The sequence below is a fragment of the Lytechinus pictus genome, chromosome 10 (assembly GCF_037042905.1).
Source record: "Lytechinus pictus isolate F3 Inbred chromosome 10, Lp3.0, whole genome shotgun sequence".
Lineage (NCBI taxonomy): Eukaryota > Metazoa > Echinodermata > Echinoidea > Temnopleuroida > Toxopneustidae > Lytechinus > Lytechinus pictus.
In genome coordinates this window covers 2,755,710-2,763,812 of record NC_087254.1, presented here as the reverse complement: position 1 = coordinate 2,763,812, position 8,103 = coordinate 2,755,710, and positions in this window count along the sequence as shown.

Sequence of the window (8,103 nt, the reverse complement as noted above, 5' to 3'; positions counted from 1 at the left end):
GTGAGCACGTCAACTGTTGTAAACGTTTTACCTTGTATGAGGAAGAGAACTATTTTGAAATGTGTATCACGTTTTGTTGACTGCATGGTCGCACATTACTTTGTACATTATTCCTATCAATGTAATGGCTGAAAATGAAGGAAACATAAGTGAATTTTTTGAGTCAAACACAAACACTTTCTTGCATTTTGATGATGAGCATAAAGAGGTATCTTCAAACTGCAAGTATTTTGCTGAAAATTAGTTTTTTACTAGTATCCAGGGTGAACCTGAAAATCAGACACTTACTGTTATCCACATGAATGTGCGTAGCATGTGCAGGAATTTTGATCTCTTTAGTGTCTTTGTCAATCAACTTAATACCTCCCATGTTATATTGAGACCTGGTTTTCTCCAGACACACTCACAAGTCTGTATAATATTCCTGGTTTTAGTTTAGTTACTAATAACAGGGATAAGAAAAGAGGTGGTGGTTTGGCTGTCTATGTCCCATCCAGATTTGATTTTAACATTTGTCCAGATATCACTATTATGAATGAGAGTTTAGAAACTTTATTTGTTGAGCTATTACTTCCAGGCAGGAAAAATGTTATTATAGGAGTTATTTATAGGCATCCTCATAGTAATCTGAAGTCATTTTCCGAACAGATGCAGACAATAATTACTAACAATTTACTGAACAATAAATGTGTGTTTTAATGGGTGATTTTAATATTAATTTGCTTATCTGCGATTCAGATGATAAGGCTAATGAAATTGTGAATATGTTTATTTCATCTTCTTTTGTTCCACTGATTACTAAACCAACAAGAATAACAAACACGTCTGCTACCCTTATCGATAACATTTTCTGCAATGTTCATCCTTTACCAGAATCTGGTATAGTCATTTCCGATCTTTCAGATCATTTTCCTGTATATTGCAGAATGGCCTTGCTCAGGCGTCCATTTATTGATACTACAAATAAACGGTCTCGGGTAAATAGCCCTGAAAACATTGCCAAGTTTAAGAATGCTTTAATGGCAACTACATGTGATGATGTCCTCTCAGATCATGATGTAGATAGTTTTAATACTTTTTTTTTATAAATTCATGCTTTTGTGTAATGATAATGTCCCATTTCGATCTGTGGACCGTCCTAGTCATAAGAAATTGCCTAAAATGCCATGGATTACGCATTCTTTACTGAGATCAATTAATAAGAAAAATAAGACTTTTTCACACATATAAAGTTAGTAAATGTGAAAATTCACGAGGAAAATATTCCAGTATAGAAATATCCTCACTTCGCTTTTGCGCACTGCTAAACGAGAATATTGTGCTAATCGATTGAAGGTTGCGTGTAATGACATTAATGCAACATGGAAGGTCATTAATAGCTTATTCAAAGGAAAGCAAAAAGTATCCAATATAAATGAGTTGGAGGTTGATGGCAACTTGATCAATGATCGAAAGATTATTGTGGAGAAATTTAATACTTATTTTTGTAATATTGACCCTAATTTGTCAAGGGAAATACCAGACTTTCAACAACAATTTCGTCATTATCTTAAGTCACCAAACGAGCAAAGTATTTTCCTCTCGCAGAGAAGGAACTTCTTGATTTAATAGGTGCCTTAAAGAAAGGGAAAAGCCCAGGGTTTGATAGTATTTGAATTAATTAAGGATGTTGTTGATGGTATATTGAAACCTCTTGCTCACATCTTTAACCTGTCTTTGTTAAATGGGGCTGTACCTTTGAGGATGAAAATTGCTAAAGTAGTGCCTGTATTTAAAAAAGGGAACGCAAAATTATTAACAAATTATCGTCCAATTTCTCTATTAACAACCTTTTCTAAGCTTTTAGAAAAGCTAGTATACGTACGAACTGTAAAGTTTTTGAATGAGAGTAATGTGTTCTCTCAATTCCAATTCGGTTTCAGAGAAAAACATACCACAAGCCATGCTGTTTTGCAATTTGTTAATAAGATTGCAAATGCCCTTGATAACCACACCCACACGATTGGAATTTTTCTGGACTACTCTAAGGCATTTGATACTGTAGATCATAATATTCTGTTGAGTTAAATGGAATATTATGGAATGAGAGGCACAGCCCTTCACTGGTTCAGAAGTTGTTTGGCAGAGAGGAAACAGTTTGTTTCTTTAAATGGTGTGGATTCGGAATTAAATAGTGTAACATGTGGTGTCCCACAGGGATCACTTTTAGGACCCCTCTTGTTTATATTGTACATTAATGACTTCCAGTATTCATCTAAACTGTTATATTTTTTACTTTTTGCAGATGATTCCAATATATTTTTTTCCCATAAAGATCCTCAATATCTCCTGAATACCGTCAATATTGAGTTGCAAAAAATAACAACCTGGATTCATGCAAACAAATTGTCCCTCAATCTCAAGAAGACTAATTACATGTTATTTAGCAACACAATCAAAACTCTGCCTGGTGATATCTCTTTCGATGGTGTATTACAACTAAATTTCTGGGTCTTCATATTGATGAGAATCTAAATTGGAAAACTCATATCAACATATTATGTAAGCTGTTGTCAAAGAATATAGGTGTTCTAAACAGGCTTAAATTGTATCTCCCAACACATATTCTGAAAATTCTATATTCAACTTTGATTCTTCCTTGCATAAATTATGGGATCCTTGCATAGGTAACTCTCTTAAGACACAGCTGAATAATTTTTTTCTGGTCCAAAAGAGAGCTATACGAGTGGTTAGTAATGCTGACTTTCTAGCTCACACTTCTCCTTTGTTTTATGAACATCATGTTTTGAAGTTGGAAGATGTTTATCTTCTGCAATTGGGGTCGCTCATGTATAATTTTCATAAAGGTGATTTGCCATTGACGTAAGCATATTTATTTCATAGGAACAACCAATTTCATAATTACCCAACAAGAAATGCTACTGCACTGCGTATTCCTCATGCAAGGACAATATTTGCTCAGAAAACACTGATCTGTACAGGGCCAAAGTTATGGAATTCTTTGAACTCCAAAATTACTGGGTCTGTTAGTATTTCTGTTTTTAAAAGAAAATTAAAACTTTCATTTTTGAATAAGTACATTTATGATGTATAATTGTTTTTCTTTTAAATACATGCAGAACTATGTGATTATCAATGTAAATTCTGTAAAATGTCTCGACCAACTGGTACATGTACATGTACTCCTGACATTAAGTACTAGTAGTCATTTCAATTATAGTTTTTGTTACAAATCTCTTATCTCATTCCATTTTCTATCTTGTAACATCGTGCTCCCCCGTTATTCTATCTATCTATTTGTCTATCTATCTATCTATCTATCTATTTTTTCTTATCTTTTTTATACCTACTTTTTTTTCTTCAACATATCCATTATTCTTCTGTAAATAGTTTTTAACCACATATGTATCCTTGTATAACCTTAGTACAACCTGTTTCTTTTTTTTTTAGTATTATCAACCAGTTTAGCTAGAATCAAGTTTTGCTTTAAACAAACAAATAACGTATTGTTTCAATACTGAGGGACCGTATAACAAGCCTGGCTTCCAAAGGTCTCCTCGTCTTCCTTGTCTTTTTATAACTTTCCTTTAATTATCGATATTTGTTGCTTTTAAACGTTTTCGACATATGCGTTAGCATATAATTGTACATGTATCTTGTTATATGTTACTTTTTCAAGGAGGATCAATAAAGTTCATTCAAGTTCATTCAAATATATTGCCAGCAACAGATCTGTAGACGAAGGCAATATGGTTCTTCATCAGGCAATATATTTGATATTTCATGTTCCTCGAAAGAGGAGCCAGTCAATATTATCATCAGAGGCAGCTGTATATTATTTTTGCTTGTTACTACTTCGGGTTTCAGCTTATTCATGAACTTGATGAGGTAATTGTGATGTAAATTGTTTAACGTGTGTAAATCTTTCCCATGGGATTGAGACATTGGTTTGAAAGATGCTTGAATTACTACATGTTTAGTCTTCAGATTGAGTTGCCTTAGAGTACCTTACTTGTATGATGAAATACATAATCATGGATTAATGTATAATACAAACCCCTCAAAAAAAGTTTGGCCATTATTCCTCCCAACTCCCAATTTTACACAATGCATATTTTATATCATTTAAAAGGTCATTTAATTCTCTTTTAAATGATACCATGCTTGTTATGATCATGCCTTCACGAAAAGAGCAGGATTCAAAAGTGTTGGATGAGGTTTGAACTTAAAAGCTGCAAAACGAGCAGAAATAGTCATGAATGGTCAATACAGAACATGATTCTTTTGTCTGTGTCAATACAGATGAAAATCCATTCAAATCAAGCCCCTGCTTCTGTAGTGATGGTTCTGTGAGATAACATGGTTTGAGTCGTGGTTTGAAATACCCATGCGAGTTTGTATGTTTGTTTGTTTGTTATGTGCTTGCTTGTGCAGAGGTGTGTTTGATTCCATGTTAATGTTGATGTTAAGGTGCATGGGAATAATTAAAAGAAACCGCTGAGAAACTCACTCATCACCACGGAAAACAGAACAGTGGCATTCAATATTGTGTCATTTTGCAACTTTTGAATTTTGACCTTGCCCCACATTTCAAGGCACTGCACCTCCATGTGAACAATAATCACATCATGCAGGGTATCATTTTAAAGAGAATTAAATACTCTATTTATTAATAATGATTACACATTGATATTTACTAAAACCGAGGAGGGATTATTGATCAAAGTCAGATTTCCAAACTTTTTTTGAGGAGTTTATATATATATATTTGTATGCACATATATATTTTTTCCCCCAAACTCACCCAAAATCACACTCCATCCTACAAGGGCTTGTCTCCCAAAGTAGGTAGGATTCAAAGGCGTCTTGTCTCCAGAAAAGTTCGAGTCTTCACTGACGTTGATGTTCACATCAACGGGATAGACGCATCCCAATATTCCGGTACGGGTGTAGGATTGGAGCTGTGATTTTCCTCATTCCTTTCTCTGTCATCTCCCTCCTAAGTTTACTAACATATTTCTAAGCATATTTCCAGTAAAAGCACCGGTTTTAATTTTTGAGACACACCTACTCGACTTTAAATCCAAGTACCTTAATCTAGAAAAAAATATTTGAATGAATACAATTATGTTTCTTTTGATCCGAAGACTCCTGGAGCTCTCAATAATGCACTGGTTAAACTCCAGAATTGTATATCAGATATAAGACAGTGGATGATAGTGAATAAGCTAAAACTAAATGACAAAAAACTGAATTTTTTGTTGCGGCCTCTACTTACAGCTTGCGCAATCTTCCAAATGTTCAACTTGAGGTTGATGGTACACTCATTAGACCATCAGAAAAAATACGAAACCTCGGTGTCATATTTGATTCCCGCATGTCAATGTCGTACCATTTCTCTCATATCTGTAGCACAGTCACTTTCTATTTTTTAAGGAACATTTCTAAAATCAGAAGGTTCATTGACCGGTCTGCCTGTCACAATGCTGTTCGTTCATTGGTTCTGTCTCGTATCGATTATTGCAATGGGCTCCTTTCTATGGTGGCCCTGAAGGGACATCGCAAATAGACCAAATTGCGAATATTCACGACGAAATTGGCTACGAAATTCACGACGTCGCCAATTTCATCGTGAATTTCGTCGCGAATTATTCACGACGAAATTCACGACGTTGTGAATTTCGTCGTGAATTTGTTTTGCTTGCCTGGGCGGTATGCGGGGTTGAAACCAATTCGTCTGCTGCTAATTCCTCCACTCCCAACAGGGTCTACATTCATTTAGTCTAATGCAATTCTGTCCATTAACTTTTCGCCTAACAACCATATGGTCCAATAACCATTTGGTCCAGTCATCACTTCGTCTAATCACCAGTTCGTCTATGACCATTTCGTCTCATAACTAGTAATTGGTCTAATATCAATTTTATTTTCCTTAATTTCGCCCAATTAACACTTAGTTCATTAAGACCAAATGGCATATGGAATAAATGGCAATTGGACCAACTTGGTTATTAGACGAAATGGCAGTTAGACTATGTGGATAGTGGACGAACTGATAGTAGACCAAAATGATAGCAGACGAGTTGGCATCAGACCAATTAAAAATAAACCATTGAAACGACAGAACGATGTCCACTGTTATCCATATGCATAGGAGGATCCAGGGGGAGGGGGGCCGAGGGGCCCGCCCCCCCCCCCCCCTATTGGCGGAGCAAAAAAAAGTAAAAACGGGAAGAAAGAAATAATCAAAAAGGAGGGAAAAGAGAGAAAAAAAAGAAGAGGAGGAAGACGAGTGAAAAAAATAAGATGAGGGGAAGACATGGAAATAAAAATAATCTTTCATGTCACTATATAAAATTTTCGCTCGCGCTTCGCGCTCGCATTGCCTGTTAGGTGTTCCAGGGGCGGATCCAGCCTTCGCCAATAGGGGGGGGGGCGGAATTATTTTTCAGCCATATTTTCCCCGATCGGCCGTTCGAAGAGGATTTTTGGTTTCTGTGAAGGGGTAGTCTTCTTAGCTTTATTCTTATAAATCAACAAAAATATATAATATCATAATCCTTATTTATATTATGTGAGCGCGAAGCGCGAGCTAAATTTTTTCGAAATCTTATGCATTTTTTTCTAAAATTTGAACATTCTGGGCAATGTTTGTTTTCCTAAAAAAGATGTGTATGCAAATAAATAATTACTACGAACGCGAAGCGCGAGCAGAAATAAATTGGTGGAAAAGGTTACTGTTAAAGACTGCATGCAGTTAGTCATGAAGACGTTATATATTTAAAAAATCAAATAATGCGAGCGCGATGCGCGAGCTGAATTTTTTTTACATTTTTACCTAAAGAATGGAAATTCTAAGGACTTTTTGTAACTTAAACAGAATAGGTATATAATGAACAATTGATGAAAGCGCGAAGCGCGAGCTGAAAATTTTTGACATTTCTACATAAAGAATGGAAAATTTTGATCAATTTTTGTAATCGTGAACAGGATAGCTATAAAACTAAACAATTGATGAGAGCGCGAAGCGCGAGCGGAAAAAATCGAGATTAAGACCGAAATACGGGACACTCTATTCTTGTTTTGTAAATTTTGAAAAGAATGAGTTATTCCTCCATTAATGATGCGAGCACAAAGCGCGAGCAGAAAATTGTTTATATTGTTATCTGAAACTGAATAATGATTTAAATAGAGAACAAGTTGAATATCTGAATAAACATGCGCGCGCGTGTTTCATATTTAGACCTAGAATTCTAAATACATCTTTTATCATGAAAATCAAAGCGAGCGCGAAGCGCGAGCTTAAACAATTTGATATTCCGATCTGAAAAAAAAAGAGTCAATTTTAGCTCTATATTTCAAGCACTTTGTAAGAAAATTTCAAGGTGGATAGGGATCGCACAGAGCTGATTTTTTCATACAATTACTATGAGTTTTGACATAGGACCGGTACATCCTTAGGACATGTAGGACATGTCATCATATGAAAATGATGACTGTCTTCCTATTCCTCTTGCTAACAATTAATGCGAGCGCAAATTGCGAGCCTAAATCTTTGTATGCATTTCATGAAAAGGGAATTGTATAATCAATATTGAGACATACAATCAAAATGCGGGCGTGCAGCGCTAGCTTATACGTTTTGACAATCAGACCTGAAAAGGGATATTTTGAAAACTTTATGGAATACACGGAAATAATAGGTACCTGATAAATCGAAATTTGCGAGCGCGCAGCGCGAGCGGAAAATGTTAATATTCAGACCATAAAACTGTCATATTTACAGAGCACTTTAAAAAAATCAATTTGTAAATCACGCAAAATAATGAAAGTTTGAATTTCGAGCTGAAATATGTTTTGTATATTGACTTCCAAACTTGATATTTTAAACACCATATTGAACAAGATATGAAAATCACCTAACAGGCAATTTGAGCGCGAAGCGCGAGCGAAAATTTTATATAGTGACATGAAAGATTCTTTTTATTTCCATGTCTTCCCCTCATCTTACTTTATTCACTCGTCTCCTCCTCTTCTTTTTTCTACTCTCTTTTCCCTCCTTTTTTTTCTTTCCTTTTTTCCTTTTTTTGCTCCGCCAATAGG